This window comes from Mesocricetus auratus, unplaced genomic scaffold, assembly GCF_017639785.1.
Source record: "Mesocricetus auratus isolate SY011 unplaced genomic scaffold, BCM_Maur_2.0 Super-Scaffold_100011, whole genome shotgun sequence".
Lineage (NCBI taxonomy): Eukaryota > Metazoa > Chordata > Mammalia > Rodentia > Cricetidae > Mesocricetus > Mesocricetus auratus.
In genome coordinates, this window is record NW_024429195.1 from 52,280,369 (window position 1) to 52,307,389 (window position 27,021).

General features: G+C 41.7%; 1 long non-coding RNA gene across 1 annotated transcript in view; it reads left to right on the top strand.

Moving 5' to 3' along the window:
- LOC110342979 overlaps positions 1-27,021 on the top strand; it is a 50,343-nt gene that overhangs the window by 16,711 nt on the left and 6,611 nt on the right. The window contains exon 2 of the long non-coding RNA XR_002385170.2: positions 23,052-23,118. This is a non-coding gene — a long non-coding RNA (uncharacterized LOC110342979). The remainder of the gene's footprint in view (positions 1-23,051; positions 23,119-27,021) is intronic.

Genomic DNA, 27,021 nt, shown 5'->3' on the forward strand with positions numbered 1-27,021 from the left:
CTCAACTGGTCTCTTCTGGTTCCCTATGTGAAGTGACATTACCACACATAATAAAATATTCTCTCCCCTTCCTTTAGAATTCTTTACACTTACATCATGGAAGAGTTATACATCTTATATAGAATTGGTATATAGTAGTATATTCCAAATATACAATAATTTCCCACGAGCTCGAGGATGGTCATGACTAATAATACACAATTGAGCTAGAAATCCCACTGGTCACGTGCTTTCACGTGCTCCTTCAAACATCTCCAAGCAGGAAAAAAAGTTAGGGTCTGAAACAATCATATGAACCACTGAGAGTATTGTTGACATGCATGCTATGCATGGGAATGAACACATATACCATTTGGCATGTTACCTTATGCTGTTCTAATACACTTTAGAAAATGGGAGTGATGGTTTTACTTTTTTATCGTAAACCCAGATATAGTTGCACCTTATCTGTGTTCTTTGCTATCTTAAGATTACAAGAGTCCATTTTTATCTAAAGCATCTCATTGTTTCTTTTTATTTCCTCACTCCCAGACTTTTTAATCTCCCCTCCACTATAAGATGCCATTTCTTTCTTTAGAAATGGGTGATACTGAGGCTGTCATATTTGTGTGATGTGTTCAAACAAACCATCTTTTGAATCTGGCAATCTTGATTATTCTTATTATTGTGATACCTTTGAGAGCCAAATTCTCCCTTAATAGAAACTGAGCTGGTTGAAAGGAAAAACATGATTATATTGTGTCTTGAGTCACCCAGGACCTGCTGAGAGCAGGCCCTCAGTGACTGGTCCTCTTATTTTGCTGTAAGAAGACAACTAACCTACAAGTGTCCCCTTAACAGATTGAAATCGGAACAAATTTGTTCTTTTCCAAACTTGAGCGTCTCTCTGGCTCCAGTAGTCACATAATCATATTATTTAGAATATGTGAGGTTATATGTACGTGTCCACAGCATCCTGAATTCCTGACATCCATGGTGAAGCTGAGGTACCCTGGGAAGATCAGGGTGCTGGAGATGTGGAGTATGATTGGGGCTTGCCTGTGCCTTTCAAGTTGCATGAATGCAAACTTAAATACTATATCAAACTTGGGAAGAAATGCAGTTTCTGTGCTTTTTTATCATCAAATGGCTTCTTTTCAGACATCTTGCCAGGCACGGAAGAAACACTGACACTTGCCAGTATTGGGTATTAAACAAAGTTGCTTGTCTCTTAACTGGACTTTTCTAAGATGTACATGCTCTGGGATTAAACCCCTCAGTCTTTCATACATCCCCTCTCCCTATGGCTTCCCAAAAATAGCAAGGCTAAACAGCAAGGAGAAAGCATCACATCAGCATCCTCCAGATGCTCAGTGGGTGGTCTGCCTCCTCCCCTGATGTAGCCCCAAGTCTGCCATGTCTTTGGAACATTTTGGCAAGCACTCTGGTGCTGAACATTTGCCTCTATCTGTGTCTTCCCACACTGCTACTTTTGTGTGTGTGTGAAGCTTCAGATGGCTACCAGTTGCCTGGTACTTTTATGACCAATACAACTGTCCAATGCAGCTTTGAAGGGATTTTCTCAGGGAGTCTGGAAATCAACTCCTGCTTCAAATATCTGGTTAGCTGTCAAGCCACCTTCCACCATTGCCTCACACGATGACAAAACAAAACAAAAATTTTCCAGTACACCCCTTGCCTCCTGGAGTTTCATAGGGTGATGGGACCAAACTGGGATCTTATTTGCACTTGTCTGAACAGGATCCGAACCCTGAAAGCCTATTTGACTGATGTCCTTTCCTGTCCCTTTTAGGTGACCCACTGTCTCAGAAGGAGCTGAGGGGTTTCATCCATTTCTCAGGAAATGGGCGATAAACCATTTCTCACATTTGCTGTTGTATGTCTGGTCTCAGATGTTTCACTGTGTATGCGTGTGACAGTGCACATGTGTGTGCATGCGGGTGCAGGCCAGGGGACAACTTTGAGTGTCATCCCTCAGGAACCACTCACCCCTCCCTGCTTTTTTGTGATGGGGTCCTTCTATGGCCTGGAACTTTCAAGTGCACTAGGCTGGGTGGTTAAGGGGCTCCAGGACTCTACCAGTATATATTACCTTGCCCAGCTTTTATATTCGGGTTCCAAAGACTGAACTCTGTTATTTGTTTTTGTTGCTATTTTGGTTTAGTTTGGTTTGGTTTGGTTTTTCAAGCAGGGTTTCTCTGGGTAGCCCTGGCCGTTCTGGAAATCACTCTGTAGATCAGGCTAGCCTTGAACCCACAGAGATCTGCTTACCTCTTCCTCCTGAAAAACTGTTTTTTGTACTTGTCTTACAAGCAAGTCATAAATTTGTGGGCCTGAGTTAAGTAGTTGGAAACATTTTTGAAAGAGATTCCTCTATGCTTTGTTGAGGCCAGGAGGAGTCTCCCCTGATGACATTGAAGAAGCAAGCTCCAATGGTTTTGTGGCCATAAGGAAGTGACTTTTTCTCTCCCTTGTGTGATTTTAGAGGAGGACACAAAACTAGAAGGAGACCTTAGCCCAGGATGATTCCTTTATAGGAGGTTTCAAAACCCTAGAAAGAGACCAGTGAAGCTACCCCCTGGATACCAAACCATGAGATCTGAGACCATAAGAGTAGGTTGTTCTAATCCCCTAAATTTGTGCTGGTTTCACGTAAGATAGTAGAAAAGAAGAATGCCATTAGAATGAGAGCCAAACCACAGAGCGTCACTATTCCTATAGCAACAGTGGAATCAATGAGTAAAAGCACAGGCCCCGAAGCCATGCCGGGTGGGTTCATGGCAGAGCCCCCAGCATACTTGTTGTATTATCTTGGGATATTCCTACATGTTTCTATGCTTCTATTTCCACATAATGAAATGAACTGAACCCAGGGTACTCAATGAATTATTTCAAGGATTGATGAATTTCTGCAGGGTCACTAGAAGAACAATTGACACATGATAAGCATTCTATGAGTCATTAAGCATCCTCATGCGTGAACCTGCTCTACTCAGCACCAGTGGCTCTAGACATATTAAAGGCTCTCTTGATGTACCCAGGAAGAAACATGAGTCATCATATCACAAACACTCAAAGCAGTTGACAGAAAGATCACCTTATTAAAGCTTTGCCTTTCAAAGCTCAAGTTCAGTAAGAAAACATGGATAAAGTCATGTAATAATCACTGTTTCGATTTTAAACTGCAAAGAGGGCAAGCAGAAGCATGACCATATCTGAAGATCTTACTGCTCCCTGATATGGTTTAGATATGGTTTGAGTGCATCTCTCAACATTCATGCAGGGGAAGTTTGGGCTGCATTGTGGTGATGCTGAGGTGGGAGACCTTATCAAGTGAGACCTGGAGAATGATAACTGGGTCATGGGGTTACATGGGGGTTAGTGTTTTTCTCTCAGGGGAGGTCTCAATGGTGCCATCCCCTCAGATCTCTCTGACTCCCTGTCTCTCCCTGTCATCTCTTTGGTACATGGTCAGGACATTGTGGTACCATCTACCACGGAGTTCTCACCAGAGACAAACAGATCCCAATAATGCCATCATCTTGAGCCTCTACAACTATGAGCTAAGTAGGACTCCTTCCTGTATAAAGTGCTCGGGATTGTGATGTAGCCCCACAGCACAGGGGATGCTTCATTAACATTCATGAGGCCCTGGTTTCAATCTCTGGCAGCACTGGAGATGCTGCATAAAGCATCAACGTTCACCTAGAATAATTTTATAGCAACATAAAGTGAACCGAACCAACATTTCTTCTGCCCCAAGAGTTAAGAGTCAATCATGGTCATCCCTAAAGTAATCATGAACAGCTTCAGAAATCTAATATTGTAATTGCTGTGTGTCACTCCCAAAATGAAATAGAATATGCTATGGGAACTCATTCAGCCAATAGTCTTTGAGGTACTTAGTTCCCACAACAAGAATAAAAATATTTAATGATATATTGCAGACAAATAGATGGACAGAAAGATGACAGATGGTATATAGACAGAAGATAGATAGATAGATAGATAGATAGATAGATAGATGATAGAGATAGATGCGCCTTGTAATTCAATGATAAATGGAAAATGCATTTAAATTTGAGGAATCAAAAGAAAAATTGATTTTTCAAAAACCTCTATATTGGGCAGCTTGGAAGACAGCTTATTTGGTAAAGTGCTTTTCATGGAAGCCTGAGTTTGGGTCCCTAGGACCCTGGAAAAACAGTAATCACTGGCAATACACATCTATAATTCTACTGTTGGAAAGTCAGACACAGAAGATCCCTGGCCGGCCAGCCTATCCAATCATCATTCAGGCTCAGTGAGATACCTCATCTCAGAAAGTAAAACAAAGAGAGACTGGGAAGATGTGTAGACTTCTGGCTTACATGTGTTGACCTGCACAATATGCATACACACACACACACAACAAATAAACAACAACAAAAAACTCTGCTAAGGGTTAGTGAAAGTACTCTGTAATAATAAGCAGAACTAACAGATTACTAAGTGTCAGGAAACAACAACGGACAATGCAAATTGATGTCTGTTCATAAAACAGCTCTTGGTAAGGTTGGAGAGGAAGCCCTTCTTCATACAGCATGTAGTTCAATATCCCAGACTTTCTACCCATGGCTTCCCCAGTCTCTAGGGTGTTCCCATTGTATCTGTAGGATAAGAGAGAAATAGCACCAAAGAATACTGAGGGACTAAGTAATTGACAAGACTGGAAGCAGCCTGAGTTTTCCCTTTCATCCGACTAAAGACAAACCAGTCACGTGGTCACAGCTCCCGGCAAGGGTCAAATAGCTATCTCTACCAGGGGCACACCAAGAGATTCTCCCATACAGTTGTGTGTGACTGAGAGCTGCCATTTGCAAACGTGACTTCTAAATCCAGATAATCTTGGTTCAGACTTGTTTCTTTCTGTCTATGCCTTGATTTCTTCAGTCTCTCTTCTTTTCAGTGAGGGTTTTAAAAAGGCATATGTCTTGAAAATCATGTGACACTAAAACTAGATGATATGTTTGAAATCACTAGGAGCATAACTGTGGTTCAATCCATATAGAAAACATTTTAACTATGTTGTTGGTCTGGGAAGCAAAGTAGTCATTCATTTCTGCTAAGCACTCAACTGTATGAGTGTTAGAATGAACGTTTTGTTTCCATTGATAATGGCTAGATGGGGAAGGCAGAATCTTAATGAAATGGCTGATATTCTGCTGTCATGAAACTTCCTTGGCCTGGGCTGCTGTCACTTTGAGGGCATGAGAGATTTTGTCTTTTATGACAGCTGGCTCCTCTGGGCCCTAGGTTTTAGCATATCCTTATTTAGTGTGTAGAGATACTCTAAGAAGACAATGCATGCCTGTATCTCAGCTAAGACTTTAATCCCTTAGTAGAAGGATATCTGAAGCTCACAGGAAGAAAAACTACTGTAACTTCAAACTAAAACTCCAAATGTCAAACAATTGAAATGGTTACTATTATAGACCTCAAGCTGATATTTGAAAGAACTGACAATAATGACGAGTATATATGTCCATTTGGGTTATTTAAGAACATTTTAGGTTTGAGTCTAGCCAAATGTGTGCCACTACACACATGAGCACCCCACAATGGGATCTGAGTCGCTACGTGCTGTTGATCATTGGCTGTAAACAGCACCACTGCTGAGAAGTTAAAGGCTCCAACATTCTCAGAATGAGTGTACACTCCACACAGTCTAACCCATGCACCTACCCAGCATAAACACCAGCATGTCTCAAAGCCCTGTAATGCACAGACTTCTTCTATAAATAGATAATGCTCACTAAGCCACAAGCCTGCATCCATAGCCCATGTCTCTTCGGAATTTGAGATGAGGGGTGTGCCTCATTTTGATTTCTATGTCATTCTCCAATTCTCTCAATGACAAGTTCCACTTTCCCTTGTCATACACACATATACACTCCCTGTGTCACCATCACATGCATTTTGAGCTATCCTGCCCAGTAAGTATCTTATAACACGTTCTTTTCCATCTGGCTTCCAGGGTTTCACCCAAGTTTACTCCTAAGGCTCTCTTATGACAAACCCTGTCCGACACGATATCCTGACCAGAACCCAGCTCCTCAGTGTGATAATCTCTACTTTCCCTGTTGATTGTCTTCCAAGGGCTTGCTTTGCTACTACTTATTAGAAAAGTGAGAAAAAAAAGGGAAGGGTTATTTGGGTACCCTCCATAAGACTCGTGGAGTGGCTTTACTTACTCTAGTACCTTGGAAAGTCACTTCAAGATTCCAGTTCCCTGTTCCTCCTATTCAAATGATGCTTTCCTATAATTAATCGTCAATGGTTGTCTGCTTCAACCGCCTACATAGACCACTGTTTGTTTAATTCTTTGCTATTTTCTGGGTCTCTGCCAAGTGTTGGGCCATATTTAAATCTTCATGGCATCCCCATGAGATGTTTCCAGATGATAAAATCAGTGAAGAGTTATTAGGGAGCTCAAACAGCTGGGGGCTAGGCTTTGACTCTTTAGAGCTGTGCGGGCAATAATGCCACAGATGTTTTTCTCGCTTCCTAGAGCGTGGAGGGGATGGACCTGTCATAAACAGAGGCACACGGAGAATAAACCCCCAATTCCCACACTGCCCATCCAGTTCAGCATTGCCTTGGTGCTAATTCTGCCGCCCCAGCCTGTTTTACACAAAGTCAATACCGTAAACTCACATTTGACCTAGTTTAATCTGACTGTGGGTTGCGGTTCAATTATCAGCAATTGATTACTAAGAACTTAGACACATGTTGACAACCACTATAAATGCAGTCTCTCTTCTGTGGTCTCTCTCAGAATCCAGCCTTGCTGCTTCACATTCCTATGACTGCCCTCTGGTTCTTCCAAATGACCCAGAAACACAGAAGGAGCTACGTCAAGCATATAGCATACACCAAAGGGCAACATGGATATAGAAGAGGATCCTGGGGTGCATACTGAGTTGATGTTCTAGCTAACTCAAGCTCCAAATGCCACTCTTAGGCTTATGCAGTAAACCACAGAAGCATGGGAGCCTTGATTTTGCTCACTTATAATCTGAATTGTTTTCTTCCCATTTAATGGCCAAACTCATATGGAGAAGCAAACAGTTGGGCAAGGATGGAGAGAACAGGTGGACCACATCACACTGAGACCAGACTCATTCAGCGGTCCCTTCCCTGATGGTACCATAGAACTCAAGTGAAATGTTCAAGGAGAATCTTAACTGGCCTGGCTGGTGCCTCACAGAGGCAGCCCACTACTTTGTGAGTGCTAAGGCCCACCACAGCTTAGCCTGCTATACTTTGTTTGCCTTACAAAGCAAGAAGAGTGCTATCTCCTAGAGAGTGCTAGAGAGAGTAAAGGGGATGATGTAACAGATTTCCCAGCAAGAGTGAGCTGTTGCCTTCCAGATGCCTGTCTCCACCACTAAAGAATATTAGAACAAGAAATCTGCCTAGTGTTCAGCAAGATTTGATGCTCCTTCATGTGAGGGTGTTAAGTTCATTATCGCAAGCCATAAAGCACACTTGCTGTTCCTGAAGTAGCAACGTGGGAGTTTAGCCCATCCACCTTGACAGAACTCCTGTCTCTTTAGTTGCTAGACTGAAAGTTTAGGTTGTTTTATTTCTTGTTTTTCTCTCTCTTACTCTACATGTCAAGTGTATAAGTCACTTTAACTAAGGACCTAAAAATAGTGATGGGTTTCATAAAGACATTTGGTACAAGTCTTCTTTGTACCTTGACCATATCTACTACCCCTGCACACTGCTTCTGTCCATTCTCAGATACAGTCTCATTACCATCTTCATGACAAGGACCTACTATTTTGACTAATAAGGGGAGCAGGTTTCAGTCTCCTTACAAGACTGGGTAGGTGAATTTGCAAATGATCCACCTTCATACTTTGTCCCATGTGGTATAGACTCTCCCTGACCCACCAGCATCCTCCAGTTACTCTATGTTCAGTACATGAGACTTATTGTGTATAAAGAGGGCTGCATGAGTGGGTGAGCCACAGCAGAGAAGTTGCCATTGTAGAGGAGAGAGGACCAAGGAAACGTTACCTGCGGTTCTCCCAGTAACAAACGAAGTCCAATGGGAGCTCTTGTAGTCTTGCTTCTCCTAAGGACGTGTCATGGGGAATCGTGCCAAAACGACTGATCCTACATGCTTTACTGGGATGGAGACTTTGGACTCCTCCAGTTGCTGTCATTCCATGAACTCAAACTCAACTAGCATGCATTTACTTGCATGCCACTGGCCATACCTGCTCTTATCACACCACACGCATATAGTAGCCCTGGCATGCAGGCTTGGCCACTGAAGAAAGACAATTAGGATGCATGAAGGTTGAGGGGGCCTAGAGCACAGAGAAAAGCAGCCTGTGTTACACATAAACAATGAAAGCTTGTCTCTTTCTGTGGTGTCCCTCGTTTTGATTTTGTTCAGAGCTCTCTTGGGGAAAGAAAGGTGTGGCAAAGCAGGCAAACTAGATGAAATCAGAAAAAAAAACCCAGAATGAAGTGGAATGGCCGAGCCTCCTCAGGGCGGGTGTAGATGTTTCCCTCCTTGGCGCCTGATTGTGGACAGCTGAGCATGAGATTTGTGCCCAATGTTATACGACTCATTAGTAGCAACATTTCCTCCCAGCAAATGGGTAGAGGTTAGGCTGTTTCGTAAAGTGACCACAATAGAGGCCACCTCCTTTTACCAACAGCTGTGTCTCAACACCAAAAATCTCCCTCCCGATGTGTTTTTCAGTTTTGTATTATTTCTTTGAGAGTGTCGATGTCCTTTGATCATGTTCAGCCCCCTCATCCAACTTAGCAGGTCCTCCTTTCCTTTTCACCCACTCAGTTTTGTGCCTTTCTTTCTCTTCTTTTCTGTTTTAACCCTTTGAGAACTGTTTGTGCTACCAAACATTCTTGGTTGTATGATCCTCCAGTGGAGAGTTACCGATTTACTAGAGGCTACATTCTTAGAGAAAGCCTTCTCTCCCTCTCCCAGAGCTAACAACTATCAATTGCTCCAAAGCTAGAGGTAGGATTGTGTGCCCATCTCCCCCTCTCTCTATGTGGGAGTTTTATGCAGCCAGGACGTGGTGGCGCACACCTTTAATCCCAGAACTCAGGAGGCAGAGGCAAGTGGATCTCTGTGAGTTCAAGGCCACCCTGGTCTACAAAGCGAGTTCCAGGCCAGCTGGGGCTGTTAAACAAAGAAATACACACTGACTCTTAAGCAAAGCCAAAGCGTCAGAAGCCTCCAGCTCTTAAGGCCCTGTCTGAGGCTAGACAGAGACAGCATGGTTTCTGCTGACAGTGCAGTCAGAAGCTTCCTCAAATTGTTGGCTTATGTGTTGGTAACATTTTTGGGGAGGTTTTTTGTTTTGTTTTGTTTTGTTGTTTTTGAGACAAGGTAGCTCCAGCCCTGGCTGTCTGGGAACTCATTCTGTAAACCAGGCTGGCCACAAACTCAACAGAGATTCACTTGCCTCTGCCTCCCAAGTTCTGGGATTAAATAAACACTTGCACCACCGCTGTTGGCATTCTTAAAATAAAGCCACAGCCAAGAAAGAGGGATAAAAGATCAAACGCTTCTGTAGGATAGAGGCACTCAGAGAGAAGGAAAGAGCCCCATCCCTGAAAGGTAGAATCTATGTGGATTTTTACAAATGAAAGCCCTGTGACCAGGTCTCAAGGCCCTTGCTACTCTTCCTACTGGGATAAGACAAGACATTGTGATCAAGTGACACCTGCCTCCTGGGCCAAGTTTTACATTTCCTTCAAACTTCAAAGTTTGAGAGTTATTACAGCTTGTACAACCCATTTCCCAGTAGTCAAAGCATAGCCATTTCTCCTTGATGTTCTTGTGGCTTACTGACTACTATATATATAAACTGTAATCCAAGTTCCCCCAGAAGAGCCTGGTGTTTACTCTAAAAATACAACAATGTATATTAAAGCAGGGTCAAGTCACCAAATCACTAAACAAGTTAGAAAAAAATTTGAGCCGGGCAGTGGTGGCACACACCTTTAATCCCAGCACTCGGGAGGCAGAGGCAGGCGGATCTCTGTGAGTTCGAGGCTGGGCTGGACCGACAGCCTCCAAAACAATACAGAGAAACCCTGTCTAGTAAAACCAAAAAAAAAATTTAATGAGGGATGTCCTTCAGTATGCTGTGACTATATGTTTCTCTTATTGGTTGACGAGTAAAGCTATTTTGGCCAATGGACAGGCAGGATGTAGCCAGGCAGGAAATATAGGCAGGGCTACCAAACTAGGAGAATTCTGGAAAGAGGAACAGAGAGAGTGAGTCTTGGGAAGACATCATGTAGCTACCAGGAAGATAGAACACCTGTTGATTCTCCAGTAAGCCAAGACCATGTGGAAATACATAGATTAATAAAAATGGATTAATAATTAAGAGAGAGGTAGCCAATAAGAAGCTTGAGCCATTGGCCAAATAGTCTATAATTAATATAAGCCTCTGTGTGTTTATTTGGGATTAAATAACTGCAGAACCATGCGGGACAGAAACTTTCATCTACAAAAAATTATATTAATATGCTATTTTAAGAAGTAAGGTTGAGATTCGGCTCAACCATCTTTATATGCAGAATCCATTCCTCAGCTAATATCTCCTCCATAGCAACCTAAGGACTACAGAGCTGCCTATTACTAGCCATGGTTGCTTTCATTGTTGTTTTGTGTTGCTAGGAGTCAAATCCCAAGCCTTGAGCATGTTAGAAAAGTCCCCCAACCACGGAGCCATCCCCTAGTCTCTGGCTCACTTTGTTATCTGTTAGGTACCTCTATTTCCCTGTCTGCAAAAATGAAGATAAGAAAAAAAAGATAAGAGGTCTTCTCAGAAACTGGTGTAAATTCTCATCACTGCCTATATGACTGACTCATTCCTAATGCAGGAAAAGCGCATGAGCAGAGGGGAAACCAGCATTAGATGTGTAGCTACAACATATTCATACTTTATACATTTATTAATTTATTCACTAAGTTGTGTGAACATACTTTTGATAGGGTCGTGGAAATGAAATAGTGTGTGGACCGCAAGGGTCAGGTGAGAAGCAGGAGTGGCTGTGCTGGTTGGTTTTAATTGTCAACTTGACATAATCTAGAGACTTGGGGAAGGAGTCTCAGTCAAAGACTGCCTAGACCAAGTTGGCCTGTGTGTGTGTCTGTGGGGAACTATCTTTATTCTTTCAGTTGTGATGAGAAGGCCTGCCCCATGGACCCAGGCATGCAGAGCCCTGTGGACCATGGGCAGGGTTTAGAATGAGTTCCAGGGGCACCCCTGAGGTCACCAGAGAGCCTGGAGGAAAGGGTGATATGATCACTGTGGTGGAATGTGGAGGACTGATTTGAAGGAAGCTAGAAAGGAAGTGAGAAGAGTGCTGGGCTTAGGGTCGCTGATTTTAAGTACTGACACTTGAGATAGAAGGAAGGGAAAGGATTTTCGGTGGAGACTTGGGAGAGCCTCACAAGGAAACGCACGTGGAAGATAAAGAAAGAAGTGGCACTAGTTACCCTCAAGCAGCTATAGTGGAGCCATCTACACTGAATCACTTGTAGGATCAGGGTCCTCACAGTTTTAGAAAGTTCCACAAGGTTCTCTTAGTGAATCCTGGCACGAAAAGACCATCCAGAGAGGTGGGTTATATAATGAAGAGTACATTCAATAGCTAATGAGTCTATCTTTCTGTGGAGATAGTGTTCTGGGGCAAGCTTCCCCCCAGGCCCTGGCATCCACAAACCCAAAGAGTCTGGAATGTTCTGGTGGAAGTTCCATCCCAAGCCCCCTCCCCTACCTCTCTCCAAACCTGGCTGTGTTTCAGAAAGCCTGCCAAATGATAAACCCCTCCTCCCCCAGAGCTGTTCAAGACCACACCCAAAGGGTGTTTAAACTGTCTCCCAGAAAACAAATATGTGGTGTTTTCAGTATCTCTTTTCCCTTTCCTCTCTGGGGGGACTGGAAAATCATCCAGAAGTGTTGTATCCATTAAGCGTGGACTTATTCTAATTCAGTTTGATTTGGTCTGATTTGGATTGCTGCATAGACAGTGAGGTTTATTGGGGTAGAGAAACTTTTCAGTTAGCTTGCTTTATTCAAATCTGGTCACTTACTGCCTATATCACGACCTGTCTTAGGGTTTCAGTGCTGTAATAAAACATCAGGACCAAAAGTGATGTGAGGAGAAAAGGGCTTACGCTAGTCAGGACGGGAACCTGGAGGCAGGAGCTCATGCAGAAGTCATGGAAGAGTGATGCTCATTGGCTTCCTCCTCATGGCTTGCCCAGCCTGCTTTCTTACAGCACCCAGGACCAGCAGACCAGGGATGGCACCACCCACAGTGACCTGGGCCCCCTCACATCAGCCAGTTATCCAACAAGAACATGTACACAGGCCTGTGCATAGGCCAATGTGTAGGAGAGGAAGCATTTTCTCAATTGAATATCTCTTCAAAAATGACTCTAGTTTGTGTCAAGTTGACACAAAACTTTCCAGCACACTGCCCAATTGACTTTCCTCATCTACTGAGTTTGGGACCCCTTCAAGTTGCTATTTTTAAAGCAGCCCGTCGGAAAAACTCTATTTGATTCCTCTCTAAACTTGTGTGAGTGTGTGTGTGTGTGTGTGTGTGTGTGTGTGTGTGTGTGTGTGTGTGTGTGTTTAGTCTTCCCTTCCCATTTGAGGATTCCCAACTTTCTCTTCAGAGATTCTTTCCCACCAATGACTCCACCAGACACCACTGGCTCCAGCCAGTCACATGATCCATGTCTCCTACTTGTGTGTGCTCATGGTTCTCTATGGCTGTTTCCACTGTGGAATGTAATGGTGTTAGCATTGGACTGTCCTCTAGGCAGAACTTACAACTCCCCAGGAAATCTGACCTTGTATTAGAAGTATTATCCATAGATCCCAGAATAGTGTTAGCATGAAATTGTCTTCTAGACAGACTTACAACTCTCTGAGAAACCTGGCCTTGTAGTAGAAGTTTTATTCACAGATCCCAGAGTGATGTCATAGTTCAAGGTCAGTGGAAAAATGTTGAATTTAATTAAATTTAACTAAATTAAAAGAGTAATACACCTAGGGAACTCATCTTACCATCTCAGTCTCTTGCCCAATTAGAAGAGTATGTAGATGCAGATACAGCACAACATACCCAAAGAATATATTAAAAAATTAATCACCCTAAATGGCTATTTAGGCCCAAACTTAACCTTAAACTAGTCATGCCAAGCATAACACCTTTCTTATCTGCCTCTCACCTCTGCTTTGCTCTTCCTGAGCAATGTGGGGCCCATGCTTTTCCGAGGAACAGAGGAAGGGGGCTGGGGAGGAAGATATACTCCTACAACTTTAGAAAACTCCCCCTCAACCCTAATGTTACAGGCACTGCATGAGCACAGGCTTAGGCCAGTTCCTCACCACACGACCGTGCAGAGCTGATCGGAGCAAACAAGGGGAAAAATTCCCCTGTACAACTTTTGTCATGCAGTTCATGGTTCTTAAGATACGCTCAAAAGATAGCATCTGGTCTTGCTCACCTAACTGTTTCTAGAGCCTTCCATCTCTGAGAGGTGTGTGTAACAGACCACTCATGCATTTTAAATGAAAGTAACTTGATGAAGTGTTAGAATCCCCAAAGGAAAAGTCCAAGAGGTCTTTTCACTCCATACTCAAGACAAAAAGACAAAGCAAAGGAGCCATTTGACATGTACACATGGGGAGCTTTTTAACCCAACCACATCCCAATCCAGATCTAATCCAATCTCTTCTAACTTCATTTACCTTCATGACAGATGAGGATGAAGATGATGATGGTGATGAAGATTGCCGACACTCATGCGTGCCTACTGCTGTGTACCATTCTCTATTCTAAGCACTTTCTGTAAATTAATCTGTCTTATTCTTAAGAAAAACAAACTCAAAGTGAAAGAATCGACCATAATTTTTCAATGAAAGAATGTGAGGCACAGAAAGGTTTAGAAGTTATCCCAGCCAGGAAAAAGTACAGCCAGAAATCAAACCCAGATAGTCTGGGTCCAGACAGTCATCCTGTACTTCAGAGTTTCTCTCAGGGCTCAGGAGCCCATAATCAGACTTATAGTCTATATTTCCTTGTCTGTAGCAGGAGCCAAATAAGGTCAACCTCAGTGAAATCTAAAGGAGATTGTGTAAGTAGAAGCCTGGATACCAGAGAGCCATCATAGATTGGAATAGGTACCTTTAGTTTTCTACTTGCACATTCATCAAATTGCTAAGAAAATATAATAAAATCCTGAAGTATCTAGAATTCCCAAGAACAGCTAATGTATAGGCATTCTAAATAAACTAAAGGCATTGATGTTTACTTGTTTGAGCTTTTCACTGATCTAAAAATGGGTGTAGTCAGTGAAGACTTCTATCTCAGCATTGCCAAGTAGATTGTTTTTTGTTGCCAGAGTCCAACAACCAACTGGAAGAGTGAGTCAACAGTTATAGTGACCCAGAGGAGACCACTTAGAATGAGCAACTTAGAAAAGTCCTTGAGGGATCACTAAAGTAGATTCAGTAAGAAAGAGGGATGCTCAGTCAACTGAGGAATTTGCAAAGCCACCGGGAGTCATGAGAACCTAGCCAGTACTAAAAGCACAGGTTCCCCAAGTGATAGTGGAGATGAACAGTGACTAGATGGCCGAACTGGAGAGAGGCTGGGTAGGGTGCTGACTGTCACTATAGAATGTGGGACTGTGTGCAGTGGAGAGTGGTGGAGAATTTTTGAAAGGAATAAAAGTACCAGTACCAAGATCTGAGCCTTGGTAAGTAATTGCTGCAGCCGTTGGTGTGATGGAAGCGAGGGTACAGGTATCAGGAGAACGGGTGTGAATGTGGAGAGCTCATCCATCCATTGGTTGCCCGCTAACTTCTGTAACAAAAGCTACCATTTATTTAGAAGTATTGAGATAGCGCACTTCACAAACCAAAACTGCCTCTAGACTGAGATGTACCAAAGCCACCTCAATGTACTGAAGACCTCAGAGATAAGGGCTCAGAGCTATTTGAATGAAAAGTGAGGTCTTTACAATTTTTAAGGAAAGATAAGAATTTGGGGCAAAACTGCTATGTATACTTACAGACATGTAAAGGTGTATCATTATCAAATTTTATAAATATTTCCACCGGAAAATGGAATCTGGGTAGATGAAGCATAAGCAGTATACACATCTTAAGAAATGCAATGTCTTCAAGAAGAGCGAGGGTTGGTTTCTCTGTATTTCCTTAAAAGAAGTCGATAGTGAAAACTCTCAATTGAAGTGACAGCAAAAAACGCCACCCAATATGAGTAAACTGGTAGGTACTTTATCAAAGTGTCAAGTAACTGCACTTTCGGCTCACATCCCCTGCAATATGAAGTGAGAGGATGTTTCAAGAGAATAATAGAAAATAGTTGAGTGTATCCCACAGCGCAATGTCATTACAGGGACTGGAAGAGTATGAAACTAATACAATTATGGCACCGATCATTTGCTCTTCATCCCAAGACCATTTCTTCAAAGTGCCCCCAAGTTCTTCCTAATGAGTGACATGTCCCCTTAACTGTTCATCTCTGCTCAGATTGGCCACCCTTGACAATGATGAAGGTTGATAGTCTTCTAAGACATATTTTTAAAAATCACTCCTTGAATATTATCATTGACATTGTTCCTTACTCTGATCTGACTGCACATATTTTTAATGAGAATATTTAAAACTATCTCTGTAATTTGCCCAACGTGTCTTTTGTGGAATATAAAATCAAAATCAGATAAGTGACTGTACTAATACATAATGGTCTTTGTCTATGCTAACCATGTGTTCAACATTGGTTTGAGAGTGCTACATGTATTATCAGATGTTGTCATTATAACTGCAGGAGGCCATAATAGTTTGTCTAGGTTAATGCTAGTGGAAACTGAGGCATTAAAAGGATAATTATCTTTAGCACAGTCATGTCCTCAGTAATCTCATGACCTCAGCTAGCCTTAATTCTGAAGTATACTTCAATATATTCATTGATCTGTGCTTTAAATTGAACTCAAATTTCAAAATGAAAAGAGGGTTGACTCCCAACACCATGACCAAAAGCAGCCTGGGGAAGAAAGGGTTTATTTCAGTTTACATGTCACAATTGGCTTGCATCATGAAAGGAAATCAAGATGGGGGGACCCAAGGCAGTAACATGGACATAGAAGGTTAAGCTGGAGCCACAAAGGAGTGCTACTTACTGACTTACTCTCTATGACTTGTCCAGTTTGATTTCTTACACATCTTAGGCCCATTTGCCCCCAGGGTGGCGTCACCCACAATGGGCTGAGCCCTCCCACATCAATCAGTAGTTAAGAAAATGGCCCCCAGACTTGCCTACAAGTCAATACTATAGAGGCATTTTTCTCATTCATCTTCCCTCTTCCAAGAAGATACACCTTGTGACCAAACCTTCACAGATGGACCTAATTCTTTTGGTATTACTGCGTGTGCCTCTTTGCACTGTCACTTCGCCCCTCTACTGTCAATATAGTTTGTTTCTCCCACTCCTGAATACAAACTAGCTTTGTGACTTTCCCTAAAGAACAGAATGAAACAGAGGAATCTCTTAAGACTTCAGAGTCTCAGACACACACAGCCTTTTGGCTTCTGCTCTAAGGACCTGCTGCCCTGAAAACACCACCTGAGGAAGCCTAGGCTAAGCTGTATGAAGATGAAAGGCCACACTCAGCCAGCAGGAAAAGCCAACTTCTAGATATGCAATTGAGGCCCTCCCTCTGGCCTCAATGGACTGTTATAACTCCAGCTGATAATAGGTCACAGACAACCAACCCAAGGTGCCAAAGCCTAACTACATGAACAAACAACTTACGCCTTTTTAAAGCAATCTCTAGCAAGATTTGTTACAAGGAAATAGCTCATCACAAACTCCATTTTGTTGAGATATATGCTAGTCAGCTCTCTGTTGTGATGACAAACACCTGAGGTGATGTAAAAAGTGGAAAGTTATTTTTGGCTGACACTTTTGAAAGTTCTGGTCCATGGTCATTTGGCCCTATTGGCTTGGGCTTGTGGTGAGGCAACTCATCATATCACGGTGTGTATAGGGTTAAAATCACTCATCTTCTGATTAGAAAGTGGATAAAGCCCACTAGTCCCTTCATAGACATGATGTCAACAACCTTAAGACCTCCAAACAAGGCTCTACCTCTAAGATTTTGCTACCTCTCAATAGCACCAAGCTGGGGTGAAAGCTGGTGACATATGGCCTTTGGGGGTTATTTAAAGTCTGGAAAATATAGCAAGGTAAGGAAGTTATTGTATCATATTTCCCTGACACAGACACACTTGCCTTTTTATTTTCTTTTTCTTTTTAGAAACACTCTTATTTACATATCCATCCCCCCATTCCCTCTCCCTCCCATCTTCCCATGGTTCCCACTGAGCCCCCAACCCACCCACCACCCACTCCCCAGGAATAGTGAGACCCTCCATGGGGAAATCATCAAAGTCTGTCACATCGTTTGTGGGAAGAGCTAGAAAGCAAGCAGACACACTTTCTTAACAATCATAATCAGAAGGCTGGAGGGATAGCTCAGCCGTTAAAGGCTAGGCTCATTTCATTACTGACACTCCTACCTCTATGACTGCTGCTGCTGATCCTAGGATACAAAATTTGTGTATGTACACACAGAGACACATACACATACAACACATACAAACACGCACACATGTACACACATACATACATACACAACATGCACAAACACATACATACACGCATACACACACAACACACATACATACACATGTGCAACACACATACATACACACACATACGTACACGTGCACAACACACAGGACCCATGCACACCTCTCACTTAACTGTTCTTATGGTTTGGGAAGACTCTGCTCATGTCCAATGCAGCAATAGCTATATTTCCAGTTTCATGGGTGTAATTATCTCTTTTTCCCCACTCCCAGCCTCCTACCCTATTACTCTTTCAGCCCAGGAAGAGTAATGGTCACTTACTGTATACTGGGAACAGTTCTCCACTGACACCTCATCAGCTAAGCCACCATTTTCTAATCTCTGTAAAGTGACTATTCTAGTTTCATTGAGGTTCCTGTGATAAAACCCCCTGAACTTAAGGAAGAAAGGGTTTATTTGACTTACAATATCAGATGATAGTATACATAGCAAGTTCCAACCCTGGCAGAGCTACATGGTGAGACACTGCCTATAAATGAATGAATAAAAACAAACTGACTCATAATTTTCTCTCAAACCCCGTACTCCTACTTTTAATAAATTACCTGTTTACTTATATGTGCAAGCCAGAAACTCCCCCTCTCCTTCTCCACTATGTGTAGTGTGTGCAAGCATCCTATAGAACCCATGTTACTATCCATCTTCTGTCCACTCCATCCTCTTTACCCAGAGGTGCCATTATATTTATCATCAGCAACTGTAAACAGACTTCTATGAGTCCTCTTACTTAAGAGCGCATGAGTCATTAGCTTTTTCTCTTTACTGTCCTTTGCTTCTCCTCAATCCATTCCCATATCACCACCAAAGGGAGAAACGCTCTCAACTGGACAGCTTAATGAGAGATGCAAGACAATCGGTCACAGTAGCATGATTGTAACCTGTGATTGTGCACATCAGTGTATTTAAGTATGTGTTTGTAAGGGATAATTCTTGCTTAGGGATAAAGTAACCAACTCCCTGTATGATCCAGGCCTCCTCTGTTTTAGAACTAAGAACTGTGCATGCTGACTCCCAATAAAATCCATGTGACCACTCGCCTATCTAGAGAGCAGTGTCTAAATGCTGTTGACTGTCTCAGGGAGGCTGAGCTGGGGTGTTTCACTAAAGCCAGCTGGAGTTATGCCTTTTCCCCTTGATTGACAAGTAACTAATGGGCTCAGATTAACTGGAAAGAGATCCAGTCCAACTATTTCACATATTGTCAATGAAGTCAGTCTGCCTACAGTTTAAAAAAATGGCAGTCCTTTTCTCTTTAAAATATTATCTTTCCTTGGCTTCCAGTCACCATCTGACCCCAGTTTTCCTGTAATTTTAATTTCTTATCTCTTTTAATGTGTCTTCTATCACTCCTAATGCTGGAATATTCCAAGTTTCTCTTGTTTTCTCAATCAATAGCCACTAAACGAATGACTTCATTATCTAGCTGACCAAATTCAGAATCAATTACAAACAGAGCTAGAACTCAAGGCCAGGAAATAAAAGGCTATTCTTATTATTTTTCAAACATTTACTATAAGGAATATGACCATGTCACTGACAAGTCCACCAAGCACGGGAACACTTAAACAAACACAGGCCTCTTCCACGCAAATTGTATCATGCAAATGCAAACTGGACCAAGAATAACATCAGAGAAAAATGGGAATATTTATATTTTCTAAAGGTAGATATCCCCCAAATACACAAGAAATCAATTAAGCCATGAATTCTGACCAAATGAATTATGTATTCGAGGAAAAGTGACAAAGGAAGCAATGAAATTTAACACTGGTAGAATTCTCACTGGAATAGAAAGCCAGGAAACATGTTCCTGCTACGCCAAATATCATTTTTGGTCCAGTAAGTGTCCATTGTAACTCCAGCATCCATATCTCTCAGCGCTTGAGGACTGCGTGCCTTCCTGCCCAGCCAGTCTCTGTTTCAGAGAGTAGCAGGTATTGTGAACTCAAAGAGGGAATTCTTTATTTTTTTCCTATCCCATCACTCATTTCTTAGTTTGCCTAGGCTATCATAACAAATCAAAGCTGAGATGCTTACATTGGTTTGTTTATTTGTTTGTTTATTCTTTCACAGTCCTGGCGATTGAAAGGCAAGCATCATAATGCCAGTAGGATTGATTTCTCCTGGAGCCTTTCTCTTGAGTTAGCCATTTCTCGTTTGTAAGCTCATCCCTGCCATCTCTAATCTGCCATAATGGTTTAGAGCCCTGTCCTACAATGATCACTAAGCTCAGTTAGCTTCATAAAGGCTGTCACTGAGCAATAGTCATTTTGTAGAGCAGGGCTCCAATGCAGGAATTGGGAGGGACCATGACCCATCGAAACGCCTCTCACATTTGTTCTATTTCAGAGAACTGTACCACCGCTGACTAACAGGCCAGGCCCAACTTGGAAACTTTTCAAGATTCCCTCCCTCCCCCATCCTCCACCAAGCTCACCAACACTATGTCAGTGCTTTTTATATGAACTTAGAGATGTGAGTTCACATCTATTCACTCCAAAAATGGAAGGAAAGAAATGACTTCATCTAAATTTAAGCTAGAAAACCAACAAATTTAATTAAAGTTGTTTACAAAAATATGTGCAGTTCAAGGGTAGCTATACCACTGAAGAAAATAAAATCTCTCTCTTAACTACCTAGAAATCCTTGGTTAAGTTGGGGTCTCACAAACCCCTCCCTTCTCTGTGATGGGAGATTAGGTGCCTAACCTTACACAGTTCCCTTGTGGATAGTCACAAGTGTTGACAGTTCAACAGGACAATGGCCAGGTCATGCACTCCTCAAGGGTCATTGCTACTGAGCCTTGTCTCACCACCGCTTGTGTGGATACACAGCCTCCATCACCCTCTTCTTCATGCTCTATGATAATGCTCTCTTAACTGGTTTTGCTGTTTCCTTTCTTGTTCTACCACAGTTAAGTTTTTCCAGAAATCCACTAGAATTGTCCCACAAAGTAAACGAGAACCCATCACTTTCCTAATGCAAGGGTCTGGCCACTTCATTTTCCTGTAGCAAAGCTTATGTCTGTGTAGACCTAGGCACCTGTGCCACTGACCATGCCTGTTTTGGGTATGGCTACAGGTGTGTAGGTCTCTCCCTACATGTCTGGGTATAATGGTCTCTTCCTGTCTTCTGGGAGCTTCTGAGAACTGACTTCATGTGTTTCTTGTTTGTGTTTTCATTGCCATTACTGCTCAAATGTAACTTCCATCGTAGTGTTTTACCTGAGCCTTCTTCCCAACCCCATTCCTGTGCCCTTCTTTATTTTCCCCCCAATATATTTATGACTGCCTGGAATTATATTGCATTTGTATTTGATTATTTATCATTAGTCTTCTGTACTATGCTTTACACTTTATGAAGACATTTTGTTCTGTTATATTCAGAGTCAACAAATACTAGCTGAACAAAAGTAATTGTGTCATTTGTAGCATCCTGGTTTACAAGCTTATTTTTCTAAGCTATGCAATGCCTTCCTGTTGCTCTCTGGGTAAAATCTGAGCATTTAGCATGACACAAGACCCTCTCATTTCTCAACCTCTCCCCTGAATTCTTCTATCACACAGCATAAGGTCCATCCCACATTGATCATTTTACAGATGGTGCAGTGTTCATCCATCTTGGACTCTGTACACAGTAACTAAGCAGCCATTACCAAGTGAAGCAATTACATAAAGCAGAGTGTGTATAGAGTATTGATTTTACAATTAATCTGACTAGCATGTTGGTTAAATGATGGCAATACAATGAGCAGTATTTAACTATTTGCAAGTTGTTTTGTAAATCAAATTAATTTAACAAATACTCACATGGCACCTATCTTGTTTTCTCTCCCTTAGGTGAAGTGAGTGAAGTTAACAAGGATGCATGCTTCATGGAATGCATGCTCCAGTAGAAAGATCACCCAGGAGTAACAAGTGCAGTTGAGAAAATGGAGCCAGGAGGAGAGTAGGGTGTATCTGGTGTCATACATACATATGATATATGTATGGAGGTTAGAAATACCATCCCAGGGATGATGACATGGAATGGAGACTCATAAGTGTTGAGGAGATCTAAGGATAGAACATTTCAATCAGAAGGGACAATAAATGAAAAGTCTCTGAAGTGAGAAAGTATCCACGACATTCATACAATGATCACAGAAAATCCAGATAGGGACTGGAGAAATGGCTAAACAGTTTAAAGAGCTTGCTGCATTTCTAAATGGCCCAAATTAGGTTCAAACACCCATGTCAGGTGGTTTGCAATCACCTGTAACTTCAGCTCCAAGGCATCTGATGCCCTCTCCTGACCTCCCCAGTCACCTGCACACACATGTCATACATTTACATGGACACACACACATACATACACATACCTAAAGGCAAATATTTAAAATGTCATTTTTATTTTTAAAATGTACAAAGGCTCATGCCATGCACTCTGTACTCCTAATCCCAGTAGTCTAAATTGGTATCAATTTAATAATAAAAATGAATAATAGAAAGTGCCTGTAGATAACTTTCAATCATTTGGAAATGAGATAACATACTTCTAAATAAGCCATGAATGAATAAGAGAAGAAATCAAAAGGGAAATTAGGAAGTATATTGAGTGTGTTGAAACTAAAGATACATACAAAATACTATAGAACGGCAGTATTCATGTTAAAAAGGAAAAAAAAAACAAGAAAGGGAGAAGGGAATTGGCACCATAAATGCTATAGAAAGATGTCAACCTCGCTTTGAAAAGCTGGATTTTTAATCTGAGGTGGATAGTGTGAAACCATGGTAGCATTTTGAGCAGAGGGAGATAGCATCCTTTATGTTTTAATAATCTACTTTGTTAAGAACATATGTTAGTACATTAGGTTAGAAATGAGGTAGGACAAACAGTAGAGGAAACATAGGTATCCTATAAATGATGAACAATTCCCATAATAATCAGTGTTGTAATAGATCTCTCTAAGTACAGGGAAGCCCACTTAAAGCACAATGGAGTTGTACCCCTCCCTGTTTTAATCTGCTTCTTAGTTTTATTTCAAAAAGGGTAGAACTTTAATGTAAATGTGTTGAATGTGGGGCCACAAAATACACCCTATCCTGTCTCATTTCAAAGTAATATCTCCTCTGGGCCAGTCACCTGCAATGCCCTCCTCACTGATGCTAAGGAGCTGCCTTGCCCAACTCATGAAGGGGGATCCAGGAAAAGCTCTGCCTCCACAAAGCCAAAACTATTGGAAAATGGATGTTTGTTCACATTTACAGGCAACTGGAACCTTGTAGAAACAGAGAACCAGAAAAGCTGAGAAAAACAGAGCCGATACAAGACAAGGTAAGTAGACCCCGGCACCTGCGGCTATGTCCACAGACAAGGTTACTGATGCAACATGTACAGGAAAGGCTTTTAGTATGGTCTGCATGGGGTGGTCATTTATACTGGGTGCTGTGAAAAAGTGTCTGTAATCCAACACACACGCAGGTGATACTTGGAGTCCTAATGATGATAACTCCTTCCCCTCCCCCTCTTTTTTGTCCTCTTCCTTCTCTTCTGTCTCCTTTCTGTCCTTCTTTGTATTAGTGTTGGGGGTAGAAACTGGTGCCTTTGACAAGTTAGGCAAGTGCTCTACCCCTGATCTTAAACCCCAGCCCTAATTCCCTTTACCACACTTTAGCAGGACAACACAATACTGAGGTCCCTTAGTAGGCACCCAGGGAAGAGTTTTTGGCGGAAGTGAAGACCATGTAAAGAACAGTTAACGTCATGCACACTTAGAGTCAGTTCTGCTGACATAGAAATGTTTTTCACAGGTATACTCTGCAGTTTCTGTTTAGTACCCGACCCTTCCACTTGGGAAAGCCCAATGTGTTGGTGACATTTCCGGTCTGGTCACAAAGTCACCTATTGGCTGCTGCATGCTTTAAAGTTTTCCAAAGATGATCATCATTTTGGAAACTGTGTGTGTTTATTGGTATTGAAACAAAGGTGCTGAACCAAGTAATCCACACATGTCATCTTGAAATCAGCAGAGGAAACTGCTGCCTACGAAACACATACAACAAATGCACAATCGGTTTCTAGTGCTGTTGAAGGTTACCAGAGTCTTTGGAATTTGGTATACTTGGAATGTTTGTAATAAATACAAGTTTCTGGAAATATTTCTGTCAACATTTTCCCTATAGACATATTTATAATGTATATTTGGTTTCTTTTATTCACATGTGCATTTCTGTAGTAGACATCCATTGAGGTCTACCTTGACATGTATAACAACTTTATACCACCCATGCCTTTGCAACTGTGTGAAACTTGATCCCTGAACTCAGGAACATCAATATAGAGAATGAGAGCATACACAAGGAGCTACAATGCAGGGATAAGCAGCTGATCAGAGTAAAAACAGGAAACATGGAGTCAAAGATGAGGAAGTGACTGACAAGGATTTGAAACACTAGGCTGGGGGTATACCTCGGTTGATAGAGTATTTTCCTAGCATGCTTGAAGCACTGGGTTGGATGCCCTGTACCATATAAAAAGGAGTAAGCTAGCACACACATACAATCCCAGCACTTGAGACATGGAGGCAGGAGGATGTTCCTGGTCATCCTTCACCTCGTAGTGAGTTGAACGCCACCTTACATGATATGAAATCCCATCTTGAAAATTTAAATTACAGAATTAAGATCAAAGATCACCTGGGAGAACCACTGGAAAGACATCTTAAGTTACATTTCCAGTATAAGGAATGAGGCTTTCAGGATTGAAAGTCAATTAAAATGTGTTTACTACACTGATGATGTCTTCTGTCTGTGGTACACCCAGTAGCTGGCATCTAGCCAGTGATTAACCACAGCTTTTTCCTTGTTGGAAATACTGCTGTCATTTTATGCTCATTAAAATATGGTGGTGATGGTGATAATGTCAACATAGGTGTCTCTTTCTTTGCTGTTTTTACTAGGCTCTCACTGTGTTGCTCAGGCTGGCTTCATACTCCCAATCCTCCTGCCTCACCTTCCTGAGTTCAGGCACACAGCTTACAAAAAAGTATTTGGGAGAAGAATGAAGCATGTTGGAAGTGTTCAAGCAGATACACTAACCATTTATTTACTGTGCTAATCGTTTCTCAACCCTCAGTGTGTTGTTAAAATGCATCATCGTGTATCAATAACGACCAGCCCAGAAGACTAACCTTTCTTCTTTGACCATTATGAGTATAGCTTCTTCCAAAATGAATTTACATATTCAAAATGACTCTAGTCAAAATTCCAGTGACATTCCCCTGACAGGCACACACACCAAAGCTCTCCTAATATAAATCATAAAAATAATAGGAAACACACAGAGAAAAAAACTAAAAGAAAAATAAGAAAAAGTAATAGAGAAAAGAAAACAAAACTATTGCAAAGATGAAAGTGTGACTAATGCTATAAGACATAATAGCTTGTGAAAGTGTTCTGTTGCTTCTGAAAAAATTAATTTCATAGTAAGCTACAAGTGAACTAAAAAAGCCAAGAAAGTAGAACACACTAAATATAGCATGCAATGCTAATAAAGGATATATTAATTAGTCAATGAGAACCTGAAGTTCGTTCGTGTTGTCTGAGGAGACAGTGAGTAAACTGAGAAAAATCAGCTCAGAGCCCCATTTTACATTTTATTCTAAAATACATTTTAGATAATTAGGGAAATATATGTGAAAGAATCAGAGAGAAATTAGTAAAAGAAAAAGTGAAATCAATATTTACCAAAAGTTTAGAAGTAAAATGGTTTACTAAATTACAAGATAATAAAGGGTCTAAGGAAGGCAATGAAAGATTAAACCAGACACAGTTTTAAAACTTTATTATATAACTTTAAAAAGCATCAGATTGTGAACATGCCCAGAGAAACACAAAAATGTTCATTCTATTGTATCATGAACTTATATAAGCTGCCAACAACTCTATAAGGAAAATACAGTGTTAACACAGAAGAAAACAAAATAGTTAGAGATCTTATAATTAATCAATACACACAAAAATCCTGTATCCATTACAATGGGTTCTTATCATAAATTGCATTTTTCTAATTGATAATATTAATTGTAAGAGTAAAGGTGGCATAGGATTGTTTGTGTGATCAAGTTGCTAGTATCGTTGTCTTGTTATTTTCTTGATTTTTTTCTAAGAATTGGAAGTTTTAAAAGACACACTGAGTGGACATAGGCACTTCACCGGTGCCTGTTGGAGATGTGCACAGAGACTGCAGCGTGTCTCACCGAGGAAGATGCCTTCCTTCTTGCACCATCTGCTGAGACTCTGGCATGGAGAAAGACTACCTTTCTGTCAATTTAAAATTGTAAGCAAAAAATAGGTTTTGAGGACTGGAAGGCAGTTCCGTCTGTAAAGTATTTGCTGCTGTAAGTATTGAGTGCAGACTCAAATAAAGAGCCAGCACAAAGCGTACGTTTATAACCCCCACGCTGCAGAGTGGTAGGGGATAGGAGTATCCTTGGCGCTCATTCGGGAGCTAGCCCACCTGAGTAAGTGAGACCCAGACTCAAAAATAAGGTGAAGCCTGAGAAAGACAGCCAGCCAACACCTCTGGTGTGCACTTGAGAGCATTGTGAACACACACACACACACTTGACTCAGAAAAGAACATCTAGAGCATGCATATGCAGCAAAGAGACTGCTACTGGGTTTCCCAGGCAGAACCACTGAAACAGCAGCTGTTCAGTTCCTAAGAATTTTCCTAGAGCAACATTGTGTGTCTAAAAAGGATTGCAGAACATTTTATCATCTAGTTCCTGTTTGTTTGTTTGTTTGTTTGTTTGTTTTTTGAGAAAACAATGGAGGCATTGGGATTTGTTTAGCTACAGTTGCAAAGCGGGTACAGTAACCCTGCCTGTCCACGATTTGTCTGCGGAAGCAGCAGCAGGTGTGGAGGTGTGGCATGGGGTGGTTCAGCTGCTCATTGAAATCTGAGTGGGCACAAGTGTGATGCACAGTAAGCAGATTGGACAAAAGGTTTGGGAAGAGGCGGCCCCGCAGGCTCCACCTGCCGTCTCATTCCTTATTCTGAAAGCCATTGCTGGCTTCTCCATTGTTTTACGTTATCTAAAACAAAGAAGACACAAAATTAAGGGTTTTCTTTTGTAATTAGTTCATAAGATCACCGAGCCAATCACATGCAGAAACCCTCACCTGTGCCTTTGAAAGATCTATTTCGAGATTGCTTAGTGCCACCGCCTTATGG